This window comes from Conger conger, chromosome 2 (assembly GCF_963514075.1).
Source record: "Conger conger chromosome 2, fConCon1.1, whole genome shotgun sequence".
Classification (NCBI taxonomy): Eukaryota; Metazoa; Chordata; class Actinopteri; order Anguilliformes; family Congridae; genus Conger; species Conger conger.
In genome coordinates this window covers 17995624-18021877 of record NC_083761.1, presented here as the reverse complement: position 1 = coordinate 18021877, position 26254 = coordinate 17995624, and the positions used below count along the sequence as shown (strand labels likewise).

The window sequence follows — 26254 nt, the reverse complement described above, 5'->3', positions numbered from 1 at the left end:
GCATGCGGCTCTGGCACCCCGGACTGTCGAGGGACTCGCCGGGTCGAAGGAATTCCGACAGCACAAATCTCTCCACCGGGAGAGAGGGACCTTCACATACATATATAACCTGCTTAACCTGCCCAGACCACATGCTACCTTCAGCTTGTGGAGCTTGTGTCTACAGTCATAATGCTACACAAACACAGTTTCTGCAATGATAGCATCAAGAAAAAGAGAAGAATGGAAACCACAACAGAGGCACGGAATGAAAGCGCAGCATCTTTTTTAAAAGGCAGATGCTGCGGTAAGCTCGGATTCGATTTGACTTTCATCCCTAACCATGACTCACAATTAAATGCAAGTTTCCATTTTTTCCTCATCACGCACTTTTGACAAGTTCAGCAATAGCTGAAATTAATGAAAAAAATGTGCTTGCACTGAAAAAAGCAACACTTCAATTTATTTGTCGGTCCGAGCTGAGGACGAATGTTGATTGAATCCAGGCTGTAATGGTGTGGCAGTCATTCCCATTTCATTTTCCATTTCCTCAGTGGCTGGCATAAATGCAAACTGTACATCACAACACGTCCCACCTATGCACACAGACAGCCACAGTTGCCTGAATAAAAAGAGAATCTATGTGAGAATCCCAATTGGTAGGAGGTTGAACTGAAAATATGGTGTAAGTAGTGTAGTTAAGAAGAGCAGGACCAATTAACATTTCTATGGTGAAAAGTTGGTGAAACGTCATCTAGGCATTCAGGAGAATGTCCTGAAAGCTACATTGAAAAGTGCTTTCACATTCTAGCCGACTTAGACATAGCCAGGCTATATCCAGGTAAAACCTGAGCTAAATTGTATTAACCTAGTCCGTTTCCACCCCACTAGATCTGCCATTTGCTCACTGGCTGTGTGTCCTAAGCAGACAGTGACATTGTTCAGTCTGCAGGGCAAGCTAACCACAGCGCATGCTGAAGAGTCACGTGAGGACCGTGAATGTGCACACATGGCAGATCTACTGTACCTATCTTATATATCAAAATATGGTTCATCCGGTCCCTTCAGGGCACGGGTTCCTCTGCCAGGGGACACAGTAAACTAGTCCATGTGCTATAAGAGCCAGCAAGAAGGGAAGATGCTCCCAGGAGAGCTCCAGAAATATCAGAGTTAATCAAGTGATGCCACTTGCTTGCCAAAAGTAGCGGGTAAAGACCTAGATTCGCTGGGTGAAAAAAAGCTCATGTGACTTTGCTGCTTTGCTTGTGTTGAGGTCAGCTTTTTTCTCTTGTAGGCAAACACACGCACGTAGACCCATGACTGAAAATGTAGTGACAACCTAGAATTGAAAAAGCCACATTTCAAACGTCTGTTGACGACCCGCATCAGATACAAAAAATATCCAAAAATATGAAAGTTCATTTTAAGGCTCAGGGAAACTAAAATGCAACACTGAATGAAAGTATTGCATACAGCCTGTAATACTATCCCTGCCAACATTCATGTTACTGTAACATCATCACTGCAAAGATCTGGGATGGGTGTTGTTTTTACATATTTACATGTTCTGTCATGTGGTCTTTAGGACTGGTAAAAAAACAGTATGGTCTAATCAGTTTCAGACTCATATCCTCTGAACTAACTATGGTGGGAATTAATTGTATTTTTTTACCGTTCCAACGCCTGTTTTTCAAGTAAGCATCTGTTTCCTTTCAAATTCATATCACCAGTTATGATATGTATATATAACCCCCCTCTTTGACAGTCATTAATCTCATCTCATTTATGGCCAGTATATATCTTTCAATATGTTGTATGAACCAATACCCAGTTCCAAAATAAATCAGTAAATAAAACAACTGAATCACTGCTCTAAAATAAATATGTATCACACTAACATACCCACATGAATCCTTGTGACCTGTAATTTCTTAGCTCAATGTCCTGAATTGTTTATTGGAAAACTGAAAAGTATCAAATTCAATTCAAAAGTAAAAAAAACAACAAGTAGCTGTCTCTCCGTCTGTTACAGCCGATGCACGGTTTAGCAGGTGAGCCACCGCTAAAGAAAAGCCTTGGTGATGAGGTAAATCCACTCACTCAAACTCACTGAGGAGCGGGCCACTTAGGCAAGAGATTCCAGAGCAGGATTTTAGGCTTAGGGACATTATGAGAATAACTCAAACACATGGATTAGCATTTAATTTAATACCGTGCATGCAGCTCAACTTTAAATCAGGCTTGATGCCAGCATCAACAGGCAATTTCTCTTATTGTGCCAGTAAAAACACCATCAGAACATGATTGAGTATCCATTCCATTTCAACGAAGGTTCTTGATTGCTAGGCCACTATTTTTCAATGACAAAATGTCGAGCTAATTATTGTTAGATACTTATATACTGTACAGTGCAGTTCATACGTATTTGGACAGTGACACAATTTGTGTTGCTTTGGCTCTGTAGTTCAGCACATTGGATTTGAAATGAAACAGAGAATATGAGGGTAAAAAATTCCACCTGCCATCTTTAATTTGGGGGTATTTACATCCATATCAGGGGAACCGTATAGGAAATACAGCCTTTTTGATACATAGTCCCCCATATTAAGGGAACAAGAGAAATTTGACAACTGGCTGCTCAGTTGTTGATTGGCCAGATCTTTTCATTGCATCATTAGGTCATGCACAAAATAAATAACAAAAGGTCTAGAGTTGATTCTAGGTGTGGTATTTGCATTTGGAGTTCCTGTTGTTTCTCAATATGAAGCTAAACTACGTAATTGTCAATGGCAGTAAAGCAAGCCATCATAAGACTGAAAACTGAATCAGAGACTTAACCAAAACATTGGGTGTGTCAAAATCAACTCCTTGGTACATGTTAAGAAGCAAGGATGTACTGGCGAGCTCAGCAATAGTAAACATCGTGGAAGACCATGGAAGACCACTGTAGTTGATAACCAAAGAATTGTACAGGCTTTTCAACTGTCAAAGAGATCAAGAACACTCTCCAGGATATAGGCATAGACGTATCAGAGGCTACCGTAAAGAGAAGAGTACATCAAAATAACCTCAGAAGGTTCACCATAAGATGCAAACCACTGATAAGCCTCAAGAACAGAACGCCCCCGGTTAGTTTGCCAAAAAGAACATGCAGAATTCCAGAGCAAAGACTTATGGACAGATGAGACAAGTATTAACCTGTACCAAAGTGAGGGGAAAAGGAAAGTGTGGAGAAATAATGAACTGCTCATGATCCAAGTCATCCAAAGCCCTCCTCTGCTGTGAAACATGGAAAAGGTAGTATTATGGCTAGGGCATGTATGGCTGCTACTGGCTCACTTATCTTTATTGATGATGTGACAGCTGACAGCAGCAGTAGAATGGATTTTGAAATGTATCAAAACATCTTTCCTGTTCACGAAACCAAATGTCCCAAATTAGTTGATTAGTTGTTAGCTGATTTATCTATGGCCTGGTGGATCATTGCATCATATTATATTTCAACATTCAGCAGACACTCTTAATCAGAGCCACTTACACAGATTACTGTTTTACATACATCAAATAATAAACCTGGATTGAAGAAAGTTAAGGGTACAACTGGCTGGGAATCAACACCCACAGCCCTTGCATAACAAGTCCAGGTGCAACCAAGTTTTAGTTTCTCTTAGGGCTGGAACAGACATGCAACTGCAAATGAGTAAATCATGTCAAATTAGGGCAGAAAAAAAAGTTTAGGCGCTGAAAATAGTACCCTGATCCAACTGAACTGCTCCAGTTGGCACACATTTCTGGGACCAGGAGGTGAAGATTTGTCCATCAGCATTATGGAACTGACTCCACTTGGAATGGGCAGCTAGGAAACGTCCAGCTCTGTCTGGTGTAATCACACAAATGCATCATTTTGTGTCTGCAGGCCAACAGTCACAAGGAAGCTATGGTTAACCTCATTTTTCAACATTTAAGGAATATCAGCTCCAATGTGCCTACCCGTACATTACACTCACTGGGCATGCGATTTAGGCCTTTATTTATTCATCACAGAATTTTCCTTTCTTATCATGGTTTGTATTGGCATTAAGATAAGCAAAGCCTGGTGTTGTGACCACGCTAAAGGGGAAGGGAACACAGGCATGTGTCCATGCTTTATGGTCACTGACCTGCAAGGTAGAATCTGCAGCAGTTTATCCCAGAAAAAAAGGAAAATCTCTCTTCTCTGCTGAAATCATGAGCCATGGCTCCATGTTTATCTCATGTTAGGTCACTGAGTCATCCTCAGAAAAAACACATTTCCATCTGTTCTCATCCTCTCGGTTGACTGTTAGGCAAATAATGCAAGTAAGATGGTTAGCCACGTAAACAGGGGAATGACAGTTCTCGCCAATTTCCTTTTTTTTCCTCACCGCTGAAAATAGCTGTGCAGTTCACACAACAGTGTTTTCGCACCGTACTTAAATAGGAAACAAAGGAGCCAGCAGAATGTTGGCTGGTATTGATATGTTTTCCACCTGCGGTCACCAGATATTGTAATGAGTTTTTGATCCACATCCAACCAGTGAGTCAGTGGAGGAGAAGACCCGGTGTGTCACTCTGGATGTGGGCTGGTGCAGTGAGTGAAGCAGGGGGCTGTCAGACAGAGCTCAGAGCTGTATCTCCGTCCAGAGCTCAGAGCTGTATCTCTGTCCAGAGCTCAGAGCTGTATCTCTGTCCAGAGCTCAGAGCTGTATCTCAGTCCCAGAGCTCAGAGCTGTATCTCTGTCCCAGAGCTGTGCTGTGTTAGTATGAATCAGTGTCTACAGAGACTCTCTGTCTCGAGGACACTGGCTCTGCAGAGAGAGATCACATTTATTTCACTGGACACACATATGCACACACAAACACTAATGTAAGCACATACATATGCGCACACACACACACACACACACACACACACACACACACACAACACTCACATGTACATACTGATACACACATACACATGCATGCACACACACAAACACTCATGCATGCACGCACACATACACTCACACACAAACACATGTGCACATACATAAGTGCATGCAAGCAAACACATGTTTGAATTGAGGAGGCTCTAGTCCAGAATTAATGACAGGGTTTACATACATTATCGATATAAACAGCCAGCTGTTTGCTGAATTTAAGTACCCTGGTTAAGGACGTGACAGCAGGGCCTCAGTAAGCACATGGCCTGCAATTGGTCAAAAATTCAGTTCCCTATTCCACCCTACTGCGTGTGTGCCCAAGGACTCTCACCCGCCCATATCCCAGGATTCAGTGCGGCCTTCAGTCCCCTCTGTATCAAGACTGCGGAAACGACAAAACTGCAGTCACTTTAGTGGCGCTTGGAGCTCTTTCCTCGATGCCGAACCCAGGATTAAATCTTCACGCTTGTCTACTCAGAGACAACAAAATCTTAAAATCTTAGAATTATAGGGTTTTATCTGTATGGAATTGAGATATCAAACTTTAGAACTCCCAAGTCCCATGTAAGAACACTGTTTTGTATGGCACTTTCTATTAATTCAATATGTCTTGAGCAATATGTTGTGTTTAATCTGTTGAATATCAAAATAAGAGTAGTATGTGACAGTTACTACATTAATCCTTAATCCTTAAAACAGTAATATCTGTTTAGACATTGCAAATGAAAATAACACAGCATTATTGTATGAAGTAATTTTTTTTTTTTTTAAAGGCTGTTGGAATACAATGACTCTAAGCTCTCGACATGTCTGAGCGAATCAGGTGCAAGACGAAGTATAAACTGACCCGGAGGTGAAAAGGTTTGGTCTGTCCGGAGGGCACCGCGGACATGCCCCGCCCACTGCGGTGGTCCCCTGCAGAGGGACGGGCTGGCGGGTGTGCCGCGAATCGAAGGTGAAGCCAAGGGGGGTCTGACAGAGCCGCGTCAGCGATTTACAGCCTGACACTGCGTCTGCACCGCCGGCCCAGGGGGGGTCTCTTCCCACTGCGGCAGGTAACACACAGCCCACCCCCAGCCACACACACACACACACCAGCACTCTCCACCCGACTCACGCAGGCCAGCTTAACTACCAAAACATGCCCTAATGGACCGGCTCAATATTTACAACGATGTTAATGAGCGGAAAGTAAACAAATAAAATGGACTGAAAAGGCCCCCGAAAAAACATCCTCTTCGTTTGACCGCGTTGCTGTTGTCAGTCAGCGAGGCGGGAGAGAGCGTGCCAGCGGAGGAGCGCCGATGTCGCGTTTTGATGGATTGCACTCGCTGGGAAACGCATGGACTGATAGATTGAATTGCGGCTCTTAAACAGCAGCCCAGGAGTGAAATAAATGATAGCGGCGTGGAAAGAAAGATGCATAAATACATCATCATTTGGGTTCCTGCAGCAAAACAGAAACGGGACATCCTAACGCACGTCAAATCAGAGCTGCGCTGGAGGAGAGCCTGTTCTGCTAGGAGCAGAATGGTGTTGTACAACAGAAACAGGCACCCTCGTCCTGAAATAGCTAAATCCTACTGATTTTCCTTCTATAGTACTGGAACTCCTAATGGTAGAAGTGACAAAACACCACATACTCATTAATAATTGTTCCAATTATGTCATAAAAGGGCCAGACTTAAAGGAAACTGGGTGAACCTCTGGAACAGGATGCCTATTGCCAGTATAGGTTGGAGGGAACATAATTTGCCTGTTTGGGACTGTTTCCTGGAACTCCAGCTACTGTATCACACCCTGCACTGACCGAAGGTCAACCACCCCTGGGTGGCCCATTGCCAGAACAAACAGCCTGACTGATAAAATCGCCCCGGTATCCAAACTTGGCCCTTGTGGCATTATTTAAATAAAATTTGCAATTCATAGAGTGCAAAAGCATTCATAAAACAGCAGCCTTAGTGTTTAAATTTTTATCATCAGTATTGGTATTCTTTTCTTGTGCTGCAGACACCTTTATCCAAGGAAATGTCTAGACCTTTTGAACAGTTCAAAACAGAACTGCCAATAGAGGAACACAGAACAAACCACAAGCACAAATAAGCCGAGTACTGCATGAAGCATGCTAATATCCTAGGGCAATATAAAAGAGGAAATACACATTTAAATAAAAATTGCTAGCTTCAGAAAATCCACTGCTGAATCAGTCAGTTCTCTATATCTATTGCAATATCTATTGCTACAACCATAGGCTAATAATACATTAAAACAGCTATAAAACTTCTGCACACAGTTGCCACCAAGTCCAACAAACAGATGCAGAGAGATCCAAGCTGGCTTACACTGAGTCAAAACAACATTTTCCTTCACAAAGCAAAAGCTGGGGGTGTGCCTACGCGGGATAAATAAAAGGGTGAATGTGAATTGCGCACAAATCAGCCACACACGCTAATCGATAGCATCGTGCTGAGCGGTTATAAGAGACTGTTGGAGGTAAATAATGGCTGCCATCACGTCTGGAAAGAGGAAGTGTTCCCCAGACAGACCGAACGGCCGCCAAGGACCCGCCCTGTGTCAATCTGCCGCCTCGGCCCGCACAGCAGGCCTGAACTGCCTGCTATTGATTTTCATTTGTGTGCTTAGGCCTCACCACCCAGTTCCAGGCACAGCTTTTCAAACAGCTCGGAGAAACGTAACCAAAATAATCCCAGAATCCATCAGCACAGCAACACGCAGCCCATAATAGACTATAAAAAGGACCCTGCAGCGGTTTCTCTTGTACTCAGGATCAAGAGTAGAACTACTGACACTGCAGTCAATGCTGCCCAGCACTCAAACTCCACAAATCTCCCACAGTGAGTACTCCTTTAGGCTCACACCACTAAAAGTTATTAGCCTGGGTTGGGAGTGCGCTGCACAGGGATGCTCTGTATGAACTCCCGGACTCAAAGAGCAAGGTCTTATCTATACATCTACTAACCCTGACTCTGCACAGTAACAGCAAAGCAGGCAGCTCACACTGCTGTTCCCACACGCTCCTTGGCGACCAGGGCATGCTGGGATACCAGAGAGTCGAGCAGGAAGACCAGAGAGTAGCCGAGGCCCAATGCCCAAAGGCAGGGTGGACATGGTCAGACTTTCGTAACCTTTCATTAATGCCTACTGTACATTTGACTGACATTTGCCCTTATCATTGACAAACAGAAGCAATTTCCCCAAACACAGATCGGCAGTTTAATTTTGGTGACTGCTGAGCTTGGAAAACTGTGAAGAAAAAACAGTGTCATTTCATTATAAATGTGAGTCAAAGTTAAGGACAAATGTTAATTGAATCCACTGTTGAACACTGCTGATTCAGTCTCCACTGGACTGTAGACATTGCCTGGCGAGGATTAATAGAGTGAATGGAGGAAGACATATGACCAATGAATACAGACACAGGGTGTGACCCTTTTCAACTCTATCATAGGCGAGAAGCACCAACGGATGGGACTCTCCAACAGCATGCTGAGAAAATTCATTCAAATCAAAATAATTTGGTACCCTATCCTGCCTGTAGCACAGTGACATAGCAATGAGCAGTGAAAGACTTCAATTGCAGTATCATGGGAGGCCAAATTATGTTTCCTCTATAACGCAGGCAATATATTATCAAGCAATATTGTTGTATAATTACTCTGCACTGTTAAGGAAATGTAACTCCTACCTGTGATCCAGTTAAAAATGTGTTAAGCTGCTAGTCCACAAGGGAGTTTTTAGTCACTGTCTGAAGCTGACTCAGAAGATGCTGTGTCCCAAAGAGCAGGAAGAGTGAGAACTGAGGTCACTTCCTGTATGTTAGCCAGTCTGGGCAGCAGAACAGAAAGGAGTTTAAACTTAGCCGGACTGTGAGAACTCTGAAACTACATGGTGAGGTGGAGCACTAAAAACCATTCAGAGAAGTTGTCCCCTAGTCGACAAAAGCAAATCCCACCCACTTCCCATGCATTTCCTGATTTCAGAGAGAATTTAGAAGCACTCTGACATCCCATGCACCTACAAGCACTATTTTCAAAAGTTATGAAAGCATTATACAAAGCCGGATATTTTGACCAAATAGCGAAGATCACATGAAAGAATGCTTTCTTAACTTAACTGAAACCACTACATCTAGAAAGTCAAACTGCTGTGTGACATGAGGGGAAAACCCTTTAGCGATGTGTTTATGGAAGCAGATGGAGATGATCTGGTGGGAGTGCAGCCCTATGATATCATTAACATTTAATGGTGGGCGTGTTTGAGTCCCAAAAGAAAAAGCAAATGAACTGGCTCATAACTGCAAAGCCACTGCCACCCACAGCTAGAACAAAAATCACTTGCGGTGTGAAAACCACAGCACACCACAGACTGCACACTTCATGCACAGACAGTCAGAGAGGGGAAGTATAATCCCACAGAGGCAAGTTTCTCAGACACTGCAGGGACACGGAGGAGACGGCGGAAAAAGTTACCTCGCCGTCTCACAGCGCATTCTTCCACGTGTGGCGCGTCTGCAGAAGCTGCTGGCCCCTCTCTCGCGCCCCCCCCTTCCGCATCAAAGGTATCGCCGCAGCCGATCTGAGGACAGGCGGGTCCCCAGTCCAGTCCCTCTTTCCCTTATCGATAACGTCGAAACTCTGTGGATGAAAACCAGAAAAAAGAGCAGCCTGTTTCAGACCTCCTTCAGGAAACGGTCGTGTAAACACAGCAGCGGGATAACACAACAGAGCGGCGGGAAAACACGACCCGCTCGCTTTCGAAAAGAAGGACGCCACCGCAGCGCGCAATAGCAGCAAATTCCGCATGAGTCTCTGGGATATCATATTTAATGTGTGCCAGACGGCCATCTTCTAATGAGCAATGACATCATTTCCATACAATACAACACCTCACCGCACACCGTCATTCTTCCCAAGACTGATGAACTGCTTGTGAATATTTTGGAAGATGTGAAAGGGGTGATGGTGAGTGTTTTGTTAGGATGGCGGCAGAGGCGGGGGGGGGGGGGGGGTCTGGAACCAAGTATTTTCTGGAAGATGAGGAGAGCGCTTGGCTGCGAATTTAGTTGACAGGGAGGGGCGATGATTCTGCGTCTGGCACAGAACATTCATGCTTAACAGCCAGGCCGACCATATGCGAATACAACCATATGCGGCTACAAGCACTAAGCACTTTCAATGAACAGATGCGTGCTCATTAACAGATAACAGTTCATTAAAAGCGCTTCAATTAAAGCTCTGTATGCTTCAACTGTCCTTATTTTTTGCTTGTTAGTCACAATTGAAGTTGCCTGGAGAAGGATACCTTGGGCGGTGGTGGTTTTGTTGGGGGGGGGGAGGGATTTGAACTTTTTTCACTCCACTTATACCTTCGCATGAACATCCGGATGCTTTAGTAAAACAAATGTGTGATTGTCAGGTCTTGGCATACGAGCAGGAGTCAGGGTCAAAAAATTTGTCTCATGAGACATGCACACAATGCCACAATGTCAGCGCCTCATTACGGAGAGAGATCTTTATTCATGCTCAGCAGAGCCAGTGAAGATGTTGACAGTGGAAAAATTGAGAAAACAGCAAGCGGTGATTTAATACCTGTGGAAAACATCTCTCCGATGTCTCCTATTCCGGTGACCTGGCATCACCCGACGCACACATCTTTAAGCTTAAATCTCACTTACATGCAAGTTTTTGGCAAGGATAATGAAGTGAACTTTGCAGTGGGTGGACGTAGGGGGCGAGGTGTCAAAGCTGGAATGTGGCAGAAACAACTATGCCGTAGTACAGGAAGATTGTGCAGAAAATAACGCATGAGTTGTTGTTTTTAAAATGCTATGTGAGGCATGCTGCAGTCAACAAAACATGACCCATTAAATCTGTGTTCATTATAGTGCCATTTCCCAAAGCGTACTGTAGCCTTTGCATATGTTCTGCAATGTATTGTTATTTTCACAGCCGTGCTACGGTACAGCAGATCTTTGCATTGTACAAATAACAATACAAGAAAAAAGGCACTTTTGAATGTAATAGTAAGACCCATAATTAGGTACAAATCAAACAATGTGGAAACCTCCTTTCAAATTCTGCATTACGGAATTATGATATTTATGAAAGATATGGATTCATAGTGGCAAACCCTGGACTTGGGGAGCCACAGGGTCTGCTTGTTAATATTTTCACCTTAAACACAACAACCACTTTAGAATCAGAGGAGGTGAGTTAACTGTGTACTCGACTGCTTTAACCTACCAATTAAGTGCCCAGTAACAACAAAAACCAGCAGACCCGGCGGCTCACCAGGACCCGGGATTGGCCACCCCTGGTATAGGAGGTGAAATTTGCTGTGCACTTTCCAGTTTGGACACAATCCAAGTGTGTGTCCCTTGCTCCCCCGTTTCCTCCCCCATTTTCTCCAGCTGACCCTACGGACGTGAAAAATACAGGTTCATAAAGTAAAAGTTCTCCCCAGTATTTTGTTCCAATCCACCTGATTTTGCTAATTAGCATGATTCTTCAGCCAGGGGGTAGAACCAATTTGTGAAATCAGCTGGCTTAGTTCATGGGTGGAAGAAACACACGACAGGACGTTTACTTTCTCAACCCTGGACTTTCCCTTGCCATGCACTCTGTCGTGTTTGAAGATTCCGGAGTACGTTGGGTCGATTTCACGGATCCTGTGGATGCCCTGTCTCTTTTGTGGAAAAGCTGTGCACTGTATTTGGCCAGTTCCCCTGCCCTGTTCAGCATTTGATAACTTGCAACCTGTATGACTGAGAGCTAGTCTTTCACTTCCATCCCAAACCCCCGGAGGATTTAATTTATGGCCTCATCGGCACTAATATTGCTGATTCAGGCCCTGTCTAGTATCGCTCTGCCTTTCTCATGCTATCTAAATGACAAGACAGGTCAAGCCATTTCGGTTCCCCAAATTCTCCATTAAAGGCAATACATGAGTAATGAGCCTCAACTATTGTGCTCATTCCTATGCATGTATGTTCTGTATACTGATTTCAGGAAAACCAACAGTGATTTAGGTAAGGAAGTGGCAAAAATCAGGCTTCAGCCCAGCTTCCATAAAGAGAAACAGATCCTAACAGACAGGATGATCACATACTGTAAAACCATAAAATATCTTCAATCTTTCACGTAATGTTTTCACCCAAGAGGGAAGCCGTTTATATTTGATTTATGCTTGAGAATATATCCAATGCAGCACTGTGTGTTATTTTTCTCAATAGGAAACAGGTTAGATGAAAGGGGAAACGGTGTTACCACAAATGTCTACTGCACTTATGTCTTTTGATTTATTAAAGGCATATACAAATAAAGATAAATCATATGGTTTTCTACCTCACATTTAGTCTCTGATAATTACCAACTTTGTATACTAGGTGGAACAGCAACAATTCATCATCCACTTATTTTAAAAAAATCCAATTTCCTGTAGTTTGGCCAAAATTATAACATCCGGCAAAAGGTTTATCCAATGACGATACATGTTGTATTCCTAAGCCAGGAATGTTTATCGTTTGTTGCAGGCGGATTTACAGTTGCATTTCTGTGTCCCACGCAGTGATGTAGCGGGATTTTCCATGGACTGAAAAGTGGCTGGTAGCTCTCAAGAGGAACAGTCGACCACCAACTTGGTTGTTGTGAAAACAAACAGCAAGACACATTGGGCTTCAACATCCATTACTAATATAGCCATGGGTCAAGGACCATAGGTCATACAGTATGTCACTGGAACAGAAAGAACATGATGCAACTCTGCCATAAATTTTCAAATAGATTAAAACATCTGACACATTTTTGAGATTCTGTGATGTCATTAAGGGTTTGAAAAAGGCAACTATTATGGTTTATCCATTACTACAAGAATATGTCAGAAAGCCTATGTCAGCCTGCTGAAATTACAGCACACACACACACAGGTCCAAGAAAATTGGACCACAGTATAATTACATTTCTTGTGTTATAATTATTTATGGCTGACATATCAAAGGTATTGCCATTCTGTAAATATGACAGCTGGTTGCAAGAAAACCTGTCTCTGAAAAAGGCATAGTAATTACTTCCGTTATTTTTTTCTTTTTTCATTATAGCCCTGTAGCTTATTATGTGCTTGACTAGCTCGCTTGAGTCCAGCTGTTTCTTACTCCTTCATAGTATCTTATGTTTATTGTTACTTTTTCATGGTGCGTGCATTCCGTGGCTATATAATGTTACCTTTGTTCAGACCTTCAGATGCGTCTCGTCCCCTTCTCCTCCCTGTTTCTATTTTTGCAGGGGAATAACCACAGAGGGCGACTGCCGGTCCAGGTCTTTATCCTGGCTCGTACGGGCCGAGCTTGGGGCACAGGGACTCGGGCGGTGCATGCGGGTGGAACGCGCTGCAGTCAGTCGGATCGTTCAAATGTATAACAGGGAATCGGCGTAAACAAAGGCCCACGTGCTTCGGGCTGAATATCGCAGATATGAAGGGGGGTGGGAGGGGGAGTACGGTTTATTGTTGGCTGTACAAATGATTCCTGCCAGCCCCATGCGCTCTCTCCTTCATGCTGATCCCAGAACAGTGTCCTCTGGCGCAGCAGCACTTTGCGTTTTTGCATTCGTGTGCTTTATTCACAGCGCATTTCACACTTGGGTGAGCCTGCTGAGTTTTTGCCGCCTTTTTTCAGTCGCTCGGGCGAGCAAACAGCGCCTACAACGATTGTGCTCAGCATTTATTTTGATTTAGTCTTCTGAAGAAAAAAAAAATTATCTCCATCTCTCAAGGGTTGCTATTTTCTGGACATTAGAACCAGAACAGCAAAAACAACACTACACAGAACACAACAGAGCCTGTTCGCCTTCTGCAAGGGTAAAAAATGTTGAGATTAGTCAGTCACTAATTCAAAATCTGGATTATGGAAATCCTAAAGCAGGCTCCACGACCAAGATTACCACTGTGACAGCTAGAGGAAAGTGCAAAGACAAAGAAGATTTTTGTTCCCGTGCAATGACAGTGCTCACTGCAACAATGAGGCACTCATTGCTAATAGGGTCAGGGCTGATTAGGCAAGAGGCAAGAGAGATCCTGACATATCCTTCAGAATCAGACAGGATTTTCTGATTATGACATTGTAAGTACCAATTAGCCTATTAACAATGCCGAGTTATATAGTGTGCAGATTCGTGTTACTGTCACCTTTCTGTGAGCTTCCTGTCTGGCCTTTCTCCGCTGTCCTCTCTGAGGGTGAAAAGGTAATCTGTGTCAGGTAGACTCAACAACAGTAATTGGAATAGCCTGATATTTATACAATAATTCATTTTTATTTATAAGCATTTAAAATGTACTGTAAACTGTTGTCCTTGGACCAGAATGATGTTTGCCATCTAAGGACTGTCTCAGCCCTCAACTTAATTACAAATTAAAAGCCATCATTCTGTTTTCAGCTCCAATATCCACATGCTTAGCACTGTTCACGCTTTTTCTCAGCAACTGGCAGGATGTGAGACGTAATTAAATTCTGGAAATATCCCAGCAGAACCTTGATGTCGCTGTGAGCAGGAGAAGGATTAAGCATGTGCTTCATTGGATGGACCATGACAGGAACTCCGAATGCCACTTAACTGCAATCATACTGGTTTATCCAGAAATGTTTCTTGTAATCAGATGCTGCAATGTATGCTGAGAAAACTGAGCTAATAAAAATGGCTATCGGCTAACAGTTGTGTGGCTATTCCTTGAGAATGAATTTTGAAAATATTATAGGCAACATATAATTAATTTGTATGATAGTTAAATTATAGGTCCAGACAGTCTCATAAGAAGTGACTTTTCAAAAATATCCCTTTTTAACATTAAAAAAAAATTCTGTGTCCATCATTACTCCAGGTCTCGGGACCTCGGAATGATTCATTTTTGCAATATTATTAAATCTCAACTGCCATTTTAATCTCTATTTTGATGGCCATAAGGCAGGCTGTACAAGCCAATTTCCATCAAAGCCTTCATGCCCTCAACCAAGTGTATCCTGGAAGTCTTGGGCAGGTATCTGTCCACCTGAGCACTTAATTAAGGACTCAGTTCCAGTCATTACAAACTTTACTTCACCGTTCCCAATGCAACGACTGTTAGTCGCTAATTACAGAGAACCGGAAAACTTGCTCTAGCAACACATAATGCAAGTGTGCCAGTGACGGCCTTAACCTTACTTACCTTTGCATTTACATTTAGCCATTTGGCTTATATAAGTGTATGAAATTAGGTTTAGGCAGTAAACAGCATTGAGGCTTAGTAACCAGGGTCACAAGCAATAATGGCAGTCAGTACACAATTGTATTGTAGCCAATACATACTTGACTACTACAATCGCTTGTGACCCTGATGCCAGAGTAGGCACAAGAATTAGATGCTATGGAAGCTAAAAGAGGAACATAAAGAATGTAGTGTTCTCCGGATCAGTGCTGCCAGGGGACATGGCCGTATGTATGCGGTGTATCCTAGATAACATGGGTAACTGGTATAGATAGGGTACAACTGGCAACCAAAATGGCAAAATCAGAAATATTTTTCTTTTGAAAGAATATAGAGTTATTAAAAAGGGGTCACAGTTTAGAAAGAGTACTGTAAAATGCTTGGCAGTTTAGCTTTAGGCGAGCCAAGGTGCAGTTTAAAAATATTCCTTTTTTAGCCTGCAGCAGAAGCCGAGCAGTGACTCTGCTGTCCTGATTGTAGCGGACAGCTCATTTCATCACGGTGGGGCTGTGAAGAAATGTGTTTGAGACAATGGTTCCTTTAGGGAGGGGGCAGTGGGACTTCCGGTGGCTGCGAGCAGTGCGGTCTGGCAGAGGGTGAAGTTTGATAATAGATTGCAGATAAGTGGGAGCCTTTCCTTGTGCTGCACCATGGGCCAGGACTAGAGATTCATATTTTATTCAGGCTGCAATTGATAGCCAGTGGAGGGAGATGACATTTGTGTATTTTGGTTGACAATTTTTTACATCTAGACAAACCTGCATGTACATGCATATGCTTGTCACACAGATTAAACAGTTACTAACATACACATTTTATGGAAAACAATATAGGTAAATGCAAAGTGTGCTAAAATGTAGCCAAACATTACAAGTAGCCTATTGGTTGTTTGTTTTTCTTTCTTTCTTTTTGTTGTTTTTAAACTGCTATCTGAAACATTCCATGCCCTGCACAAAGAAATGAGGTACTATTGTTCTGATTAGCTCGCAATAGGAGCACACTGTCATTACAGCACAACATGCTTGGCATAATTTATGCATCTTATGTTTTAGGTCACGCAGGTCCAGCATTGTTATCAGTAACGGGAGAAAAAAATCTCCCAGAAGCATTAAGACACAATATTGCTAAGATACCAAAGAGCATAATTATCTTGAAAATGTTTCTATCTGCATGCACACCCCAAGCAGACATGAGAATCATTACATTCCATTTCCCTTTCAGCAGTAAACCTAAAACTGAGTAAACAGCTCATTAGGAGGGACACCTCGTTAGCTTTGTTCTGTGCACTGCAACAGGAGCTGTCATTACTTAAGCAATTAATTTCAGAATGAGTCTGTTAATGGATGATGGGACCACATCTCCACTCACACTATACGCACATATTTTATTTTTATTTTGTATTATAGTTTATTTTATATTGTCCATTACGATAATCTATACTAGTTATGACTAGTTATAATGTACAGCTATAGTTATACAAACTAAACCGAAATCAACTCAACTGTCCAAAAAGAAAAGCTAAGTGAGCATCATTTTGAAAACCAACTTGTGTTGGACAGCACTGTTCTGACTTACGATCAAAGTAACACTATACCTTGAAACTTTTTACTGCCTTGTCAACTCTTATTTTTGCTGATACATTATTATAAGAAGACAAATATGTATATGATCACGTCACATGCCTACCATGGCATTTCTAAATTACGGAAGCGTATTACTACTGAAACTAAAAGTAAATTGGATGTATCCTTTACATCTGTGAACTTCCTGCCTGGATCCCCTTTCATCAAGACTTGGTGAAATTAAACGCAGATTTGGTTTTTTGATTATGCTGTGGGGCCACCAAACCAGGAGAAACGTAAACCTTGGCTTCGCTACATTAAAAGATAATTTCAGATTATAATGATTACTATCCTTAAATATTTTCCGCACTAACTGGTCTTTTTTCATGGTTTATATAACAGTACATTTCATGCCAATACAGTGTTTTATCCCAATATGGACTAACTATAGAAAACCCACAGAAAGGCCAAGGAATCACAATACATTTCAATGGTCATATGTATTGAAAAATGGTATGATCAAACATATGATCAAATACAATGTTGGCGTCACATCCATCTGTTAAGGGAGATGTAATGTGCTGGTCACATCTGAACACAAGGGGTTATACACCACCCAATTTGTCACCATGAAATGTCTTCTGCTGAATTACCCAACAATGGCATCAGTCATTTTGGTAAAAAGTCTTTTATTCCATTTATCTTAGCCCAGTTAGTGTCCCACAGCCTGATCAAACAAAATGCTTTTTTATATCCAACCTAAATAAATCAAATTTGCATATAACACTGCAGCAGCGACAGCCTGTAGAAAGTTCTGACTTTAGTTTACAAGACCTGAGGAATTTTGGACCACGGAAGATTGATGAGAGTGGCATTAGAATGGAGGCAAGTACATTCCTTGACCTACTGGGGATGAAATTTAACTGTATCTGGGCAGGGAAGGAGGAGATGACAGAAAATCGTTCAAAATCGTGGAAGCTTCGGGAAGGTCAGAAGTTGAGCTCATTTGGCTGATCTACAAGCTACTGTTCTTGAATAATAAACATTATTCCACAATATACAGTATTAGTAAACTCCTGACAAAAAGCATCTTCATAAATTGCTAATTTACTCTATGTTAGAAGATACAAAAAAATAGGCACTCCAGTGGCTTATTTGGTAAGCTTATAAAACCCAGCTCAGAGCAGTGAGGTTGTGGGGGAGAAATGAAGACATGTTGCGTTCAGTGAAATCGGTGAACTGTGTTTTCAAAGGACAAATGACTTTAATATTGTCAGGGTCACTGGATACTCTTACACTACCCGGTTTTACTGGGAATTCCCAGAAAGATCCCAGGAGTATTATGCCAGCGCATGAAAAGGTGAAGCCATTAGCAATGTTTTCTCTGACGCAACCACAGACCAAACCCACAATCACTTCTGCCCATTTTCTCATATGTAACGGGCTAATTATGTGTGGTTATCATCCCATCCGTCGACAATGACGTGATCGGAAAAATGCACTTGACATTTAAAAAAAAAAACCATGTTGTTTTTTTGTGGTTACATATTTTTCAGGTGAAAAATTACGATGTTATGGATCTTAAGGTTCTCCAAGAAGCACAAGAAGTGAGGCGAAACAGTTGTTTTTATCTTTAAACACCATTTAAGTCATTAAATAATATAATGTGTTATTATATAATGAGTCTATTCTTCAACATTGTGTAAAGGGTGCTATTGGGTGCTGTATGCAGCTAAAGCATTTGGCCTCATTTCAACGACACGCCCTGGATACGGCCTGGAATTTAATCCTGACAATGCCAGCGCTAACTGTGGCCAGCAGCTCTACGGGCATGAATGTGCAAGAATGGCTACAGTAGTATCACCCAGGGTAGGTGGGCTCCTGTATATATCTATATGTATTCCACTTTACCAAGGGACCGCCCTTAAATGGAACCACAAAAAAACAGTTTTTTCTTCCATCGATAAAGACTCACTGTAGTTGATTTCTAAAACACCAGCGATGAACCTGCTCCTCTCTCGTCTATGCTGACTTCTCAAAATGGAGCCCATTTCAGCGATTTTGAATTAAGAATCAATTGGAAGGGCATCCGCGGAGTTAGCCTGTGACATATAATGGCTGTAATGGCTTTCAAACGTGTCTCTGGCTGATAAGGCTGTTCTGTGGCCTCCGTGATTATGGGCTGAGGCGGTGACCAGGGAGCAGCGAGCTGTTAACTGCGCAAATCTCCTCACAACACCAGGGCTATACGTGGCTCAGGACACTGGCTTCAAATGCCCTGCCGCAGCACGAAATGCTTTTAACACACAGTATACCAGGAACCTTTGGCTTCTGTGCTATTCTTTGGGAGTGAGCAATTGCAAAGACGAGATGTGGTGGAATTATCGAGAGATCAGGGATTGCCTTTGAGATTGCCAGGGTTGGAGCCTCCCTCTTTGTGGTGTTGCCATCAAATTGGCCGACAAATTCAAGCACGTCGCCTGAGGTGAACACACGCTGAGCTTACCATTATGATCTCAGTGAAATGAGAAGAAGATCATCCGAGAATCACTAAATGGACATCTGCACCCTGTGACCAAATCAGGAGGGAATCCTGAATTCATTCAGTCAGGGTAGTATCTCAAACGAGGAAAATCATTTTTTTTTTAAATATTGTGAAAGCTCTCAAAAACCCAATCGCTTTATAACAGGGACTGTATCTTGCTAAATGAAACCAACTCCATGGGTAAGCACCACTGTTAATGCGCTGTACAGGCACGCTGTTTTCCTAAGGGCTGTAAAAGTGTTGCAGGAGCTTTGAAATGTCGCTTAATTTAAATCAGCGCGATCTGTCCCTCAGGGCAGGGGAGAGGCGGTTGCCATAGATCAGCCCGTCGAGCGGCTCCGCCCCTTCCCTCTGAGAGATGAGGAATTTGCAGCCCGTCGGCAGTTTCTCCCTCGGAGGGGGCCTTTCTGCGGCTTGGAAGCCACCTACTCAGAGCAAAATAAGGGCTGAGGCTGGAAACACCAGTCTACAGCTCATTAAAGGGAGGGTCGTCGTGCCACTGCCTGCTCGACTATCTCCTTCCACCTTTGTTTCCGATGATTAGGCCCCCGTACAGTGCCCTGCCGTGATGGCCTTCTGTCACGGTTGTCTGTTTTTGGCGTCACTAAGAGTCATCAGCCTGTCTCGTGTGTCTCTCTCTCTCGCTGACTGACCTACTCACCGAACGGGTTTTTTATTACCACCAGAGGGCCGGTAATGGAAATGCAGCCGTCGAACTGCACATTCTTGTACGAAAAACACAGTCCAGCTTCGCGTTGTAGAAGACATGGAAGGTCTGGTCCGAGGTCCAGCCAGGCCACGTCAGTCACGGTGGGGTGGAGTCTAATCCCTGTGTTTGCAGCAGAAACCGTGTTAAGCTTAGAGCGTCCACCTCTATGATGGTTGTTGACCCGGTCAGTCCCCCTCATCTTGATCAGCCAAAGAGACAGACTGCATCACACCAGGGTCTCGGCAATGACACACATAGCTCCGCCTTCACACCCTTTTAGTGACCACACACGCAAAAGTCGTATCGGCCACCCAGTTGGGACCTTTGAACTGCTCTGTGTTTGACATCCGGCTAACAGGGCAGAGATGAGTGTCAGAGCATCTGCGATGTCATTTGCAATCGCTCTCAGTTAATTAGAAACCAGACTTTCACATTCTGTTCACATATCCCTCTTCAGTGTGTTCACAATATAGACATTATAGCAGCACGTAAACTATTGCATTTCACAACATTGCACATTCCATGAAAAACTTTCCAAGCAGAATTAGCTTTATTGCAGTATTTAATTGCTCTCTTTTCTGAGAGTCTAACAGCAATTCAGTGCCACTGTGCTTTTAATGAAATTGTAAAGTTTCCAGAACCTTGTAAACACATTATGAGCGAATATTACGAGCGCTTTTGTACTTTTACTACGATGGCATTGTCTTTACTTAAAGGGCCCACAGTGTGGTCAGAAATATCAGCATTGAAAATAATGGCAAGCACTGCCTACGCTTAAAGCTTAAGATTGTCTATTTGACCTTGGCAACTGCATAGAGTGAAAGCTGAAATTCTTGGCTAAAATATCAGCACACTGGAGCCTGCTCCGGTAAACACAACAGGGAAGATTTCATCACTATACTTCACTTACTTATGTGACAAATGTGTGACATTGGGAGAGAACAGAAGAGTGTTTGCTTGACTGCCCTGCTGTAAAATCCAGCTATGTCAGCTTGAAAATTGAGCTGGTCAAGGTGATCATAAACTGGTCTAGCTAGTTACGAGCCGGTAAACCAGCATGGCCAAGGTTGTCATAAATCTGGTCTAGCTGGGTATGGGCTGGTGCTGATAGCTTGTCTGAGCTGGTAGTTGGTCAGCTGATCAAACCATGTCAAGTTGGGAGCTGGTCTAAACTGGTCAACCAGCTAACCAATGTCGAGCTGAGAGCTGGTCTGGACTGGTCAACAAGCTACCAGCGGTTTCAAAACCTAGCTTGAGCTGTTTTTCACCAGGGTGAGTTTGAGTAACAGGCCTGCTCCAAGAATACCAGGAGCTTGATATGACTACCATCATGGCACCTCAAATGACGTACTTAACCTGAATTGCTTCACTGAAAATCTGTTCGAAAAAATGGGTATACTGTGTGTAAAATGTAATCTGTGTTAGTCATCCAAGATGACAGTGCGTGCGGACTAAATGAAAATGAATTAGTTATTAAGTGAAATGTATCCAATTAAATGGAAATCTAGGTCACCAGAGATACAGGACCTCATTGGTTGAACCATTTCTGAAACCTGCATGTTTCCAGTTGGAGCTGGCAGGTTTAGATCTCATGGTGTCTCATTAAAAAAATATTAAACTTTTTTTTTAACTAAATGCTTTGGCTTGAAAGGTGAGGTGCGTCATAATTCAGCTGCAAAATGAAATTGAGGTTCAAAGATCAAATATAATCAAATACTGTCACTGGATTTGATATGAAAATCTGACAGGACAAAATTGCTTGGAAGCCAGAAACACCCTCAGAGACAGGAATGGAAAGGAAAAAAAGAGAGTGAAATTAAGACTGCGTCATATCCAGTGTCCGGCATCGGCGGGAAAACGAACCCCAGCGGCCAGCAGGCACGGTCGGTGGGAGCGGATCTGATTGCAGAGTAATTGGGCCCGTACAAATGAAAGACAGTTTAGTATTCTGCTTCATCGTGTGGGGCCGCGAGTCAGGTGCCGGGGTCCTGCGGTTCCTGTGTTTACTCTCCGGTGGTGACGCGGCGCACCTCGACTTTGAGATGAAACGAGCGATCCCTACCAGGCTGAGTTCCATGAAGCCAGCGAGGGGGCAGAGGGGTCAACAGGGGGTCAACAGGGGGCACGACATGAGAAGAACTCCCCCCCACTCCCCAGTTTTTATCACCCCACTTTGCCCTAACGTGGAGTGCGGCGCGGAACTAATCAGTACAGAAGAAACGGCAGAAAATAACCGTTCATATTCACTGAAGTCACTCCTGGTTTCATCTGCTGAACTGCACAGTCTGAAGCCGATACTTTACAGGTGATATTCGGAGTGCAGTGAGGACAAGTCTCTTCGATCAAAACAAGAAAGCGTAATGAATATTGGATGAACAAATGAAAAATGTGATGCTGTGATGTCTATGCTTCAGCGAACTTGGGAAATCCCTGGCCTTCAGCCATGCAGTATTTCACAGTGCGAAGACATTAACACATATGCGTTTACCCATAACAGTGGGAGGCGTGAAGCAGAGGAACCAAAAACAACCTCGACATTCGCTCCTCCCTTGTTTTTGAGGGCAGGGAAAATAACAAGGGAGAAGCCAGAGCCATGACGGGATTTTCGGAGTAATCCGTACAATTACAGTTTTACAGCTGGCCTCACAACAGCGTTTAGCTAAAATGGCAGTAGTGGACTGTGGGTCCTGCTGAAGTGTCTATAGTTGTGCATGCTAAATGCTAAGCAGCCGCTCGTAAGCCAGCATCAGGCTTGAACAAACAACAGTAAATTGGAATGCAAACAGCAGAAATGAGAGAGAGTCAAACTAGCTAATGTCTGTGTGGGGTGGCGAGCCTAGCCTTTCCTGACTAAGTGGTTAACTGACTTCTACTGTCTGACAGCCTGTAGATATGATTGAACAAAAAAAGAATCTGTGGTATGGCATGGGCTTCTATTCTTTCCTGACTGAAACTGACCAGGGAAGAGACTGCAATAGCACCAACCCAATCGAAGCTGCAAATCTATAAAGTTGTCAACCGGGGACCAGGCAATCAAACTGCAAATCCAACAATTGATATCCCACTGTATCTAATAGTATGAGCAATGGAACAGGGAACCTGTAAAATACAGCTATACCAGCTCTGAAGTGGTCGACCAGCTACCAGCTGTTTCAAAACCAAGATTGAGCTGTTTTTTCACAGCAGGGAAAAGCAATATTCCTTTTGCAGTCCATTGGCAGTTTCACTTTTTTTTCTAAAGCAGAATATTCACGGATCCGCATTGCTCCCTGCCCCTCAGCCCATGGGTGAGACCCCATGCCCCACTCACATGCGTCACGCTCCGCCGTGGCCGATGCTAATCAAAGTTCGGAGAACCGTCCTCGTGGAGCCGAACTTCAGGATGATGGGTATCGGAGAGGCAGCCCTTTGTGTCGGGAGGATGTGCGGCTCATTAAAACAAAATGCCACTTCCTTCTTCCACCTCTCAACCCCTACTGGCATGGCAACCACTCCCACCAACCACCCCCTCCCCCCACACACACCCTACCCAGAACCACTGAGTCAACCGTCTTTCTCTTTAATGAACTTCAACTCCACTGTTCCAGCTCATTGCCTGGGACAAGACATGACGGAGCTTCCCTCTGGCCCTTCGGATGACATTTTATGCCTCGCACCACGCAAAATGTCGAACAGCCAAATGAAGCTACACTACAGCCCGGAGCAAGAAGGGAGTAGAAGTTCAGGGATAACAACCACAGCTCAACACGCTTTCATCGTTATTCAAAACGGACGCAGCCTCACTCTTCTAGAGTTCCAGACTGGACCTGACATATTTTACCCGAGAAGGCAGCAAAAGAAGTCAAGACAACAAAATGTAAATGCACACAACAGTTCAATGACACGCACTCTGGAAATATGCAAAGAAGCCATTTTCCCATTGTTAAAAATATCTACGCCTGTGTGTCTTGCCGAGAGCCAGATGTTCGAGACAGAGAAACAGAGACGTCTACGTTTGCAGTGGTTCACCAAGCACAAGAAAAAAAGAGGCCCATCCCCTTGTTCCACATGGACACACACACACACACACACACACACACAAGCAGATTCATTCCGAAACAGTTTATTATGATGATTACAAGGAAAGTATATCGCTGTTTTTATTTTTTTTGGCACTCACCCTCCTCCTTTAGGACAGAGGGATGGGGCTAGACCAGGCTTAGCTCATTGTTTGTGTTCCAAGGCCTTCATTAGCTGACACACACTGTCTGTGCATGGGGGGACGGGGTAGGTGGGTGGATGCGGAGTGATTTTATATTGAAAAACACATTATCCCCATTCAGGCATATTTAAACTTGGACCACTTGGAACATTTAAACGAACTGTGCTCATTTCTTTACATTACCCACAGCTGAGCTGGTCCATTAATGAAAACAGATAGCTCTTCCCCCTAGTGTGGGAAACCAGCCAGGGACCATAATGATTAGTTTACGTACTGTGACTCCTTTTTGTTTTTATCGACATGGTCAGGCAACAGCGCGGAACAGCGGGCAGAGGTTCTGCCACCACGTGGGCTGCTGGTTCCAATTCCCCTGGGACCGCATCGTCGTACCCTTCCTCAAGGTAACCCCAGTCGCATATGCAAATACCCAGCTGTATAAATGAGAGTGAACAGATATGTTTTATTTATGAGCGTTATCATTTCACGGCTGTCGTCAACGGCTACCTCCCTGTCATGTTCTTCAGGTTAATTCGACCCCCCGCTCCACCCTCCAAACACTCTTCATAGCTTTTTTTCAGCAGTCAGCCTTAATGTTCTTATTATGGTCGGTGAGCAGGTCAACTCAAAGGTCCTAACTCAAACCAGGATGATGATGAGCTTTCTGGTGCTTCGGCAAGGAGTGAGGAAGTGTATGTGCAAGTCTGGCTCTTAAAACTTACACAGTAGGCCTGAAAGCACACCATAGGAGCAGCCACAGCGCGACAAGTACACGCTTTGTCAAATCAAAGCCTTCGCGAGCTAATGTATAAATAAGTATGTTTTGCGGAGGGCACCGTGACGGTTATGCACCCAGACACAATTACATTACTGATGCGGGTCGTACCCCTTGAAGGAAAATGGAGCCGAATATTATTGCTCAATTAATGTGAGGGATCTGTGGTGAGTGTTTCAAACAGTTCCGCTGACACTAGCGTCTTTTTCTTGGGGGGTTTTTTTGCCATGCCATTTTCATATGACCGACTAAACCGTTTAAGGTTACTGCAGCATTTTAGGAAAACACTGCATGTGGAAAGTGAAAAAATTATGACTTATGAATTCACATGTTTTAAATTTAGGCTAAGACTTTTTAAACTCAACAACATAGACCAAAGATGGTTAAGCTACAACCACATAACAGGCGTAGTGATGTCACGACAGTGACATCAAGATAGTAACGTTGACATCAGTGCAACCATGACCTGAAACATTGTGCCCTGTAATTCTCAACACACAAGAAAAGACAACAGATTTCCCTGATTTAAAACCTTACAACAGATGAAAATCCTGTGCCATGTGTTTACAAGGAAATGTTAAGCTAGCTTACATGAATGCCGATGCTGTAGCTCCAACCCAGTGAGAGCTAGTGTAAACATTTAGTACAGTGTTTCCAGGGGCGTCGTAGTGGGGGGGAAGTGGAACTGATTACTGGAACCCCAGCATGGGGGGGGGGCGGGCTGCCTTTCCCCAAGATGGTAAAATCAGGGAGCCAAAAAAGAAAAAATCTATAAAAAGAAAGGAACATGAAGGACGGCAATTCTTAACTAATTTCAGAATAATGGTGAGCAGAACTTGCTAATGCAGTTTAGGAATGTTTTTCATGTTTAGGTTGAAGGCAATCCATGTAGCCAGGATAGTTTGTGCTTCAAAGGGGAAAACAAGCACGTCATTTGCGGCAAACCAAAACCCACTAGCTAGTTCACGTTAGCTAGCAGGGAAAGAGGGGTGTAAGCATCATTACATTACATTAAATTACATTATTGGCATTTGGCAGTCGCTCTTATCCAGAGCGACGTACAGTTGATTAGACTAAGCAGGAGACAATCCTCCCCTGGAGCAATGCAGGGTTAAGGGCCTTGCTCAAGGACCCAACAGCTGTGCAGATCTTATTGTGGCTACACCAGGATTAGAACCACTGACCTTGTGCATCCCAGTCACTTACCTTAACCACTACGCTACAGGCCATCATATAGACCTACATTTATTGAAACTCCTGTGGCCTTTTTCCACTATCTGCCAGCTATG

General features: G+C 43.5%; 1 protein-coding gene across 3 annotated transcripts in view; it reads right to left on the bottom strand.

Annotated features, from left to right (window-relative positions):
* ptprea (protein tyrosine phosphatase receptor type Ea) overlaps nt 1–26254 on the bottom strand; it is a 72661-nt gene that overhangs the window by 37121 nt on the left and 9286 nt on the right. For 2 of the 3 annotated variants that reach the window (XM_061228123.1, XM_061228139.1), the window contains exon 2: nt 9413–9577. The gene's annotated coding sequence lies outside the window, so the exon portion shown is untranslated. Of the gene's footprint in view, nt 1–8628; nt 8747–9412; nt 9578–26254 lie in introns of those variants that run through there. The other variant, XM_061228131.1, reaches the window with a different exon arrangement.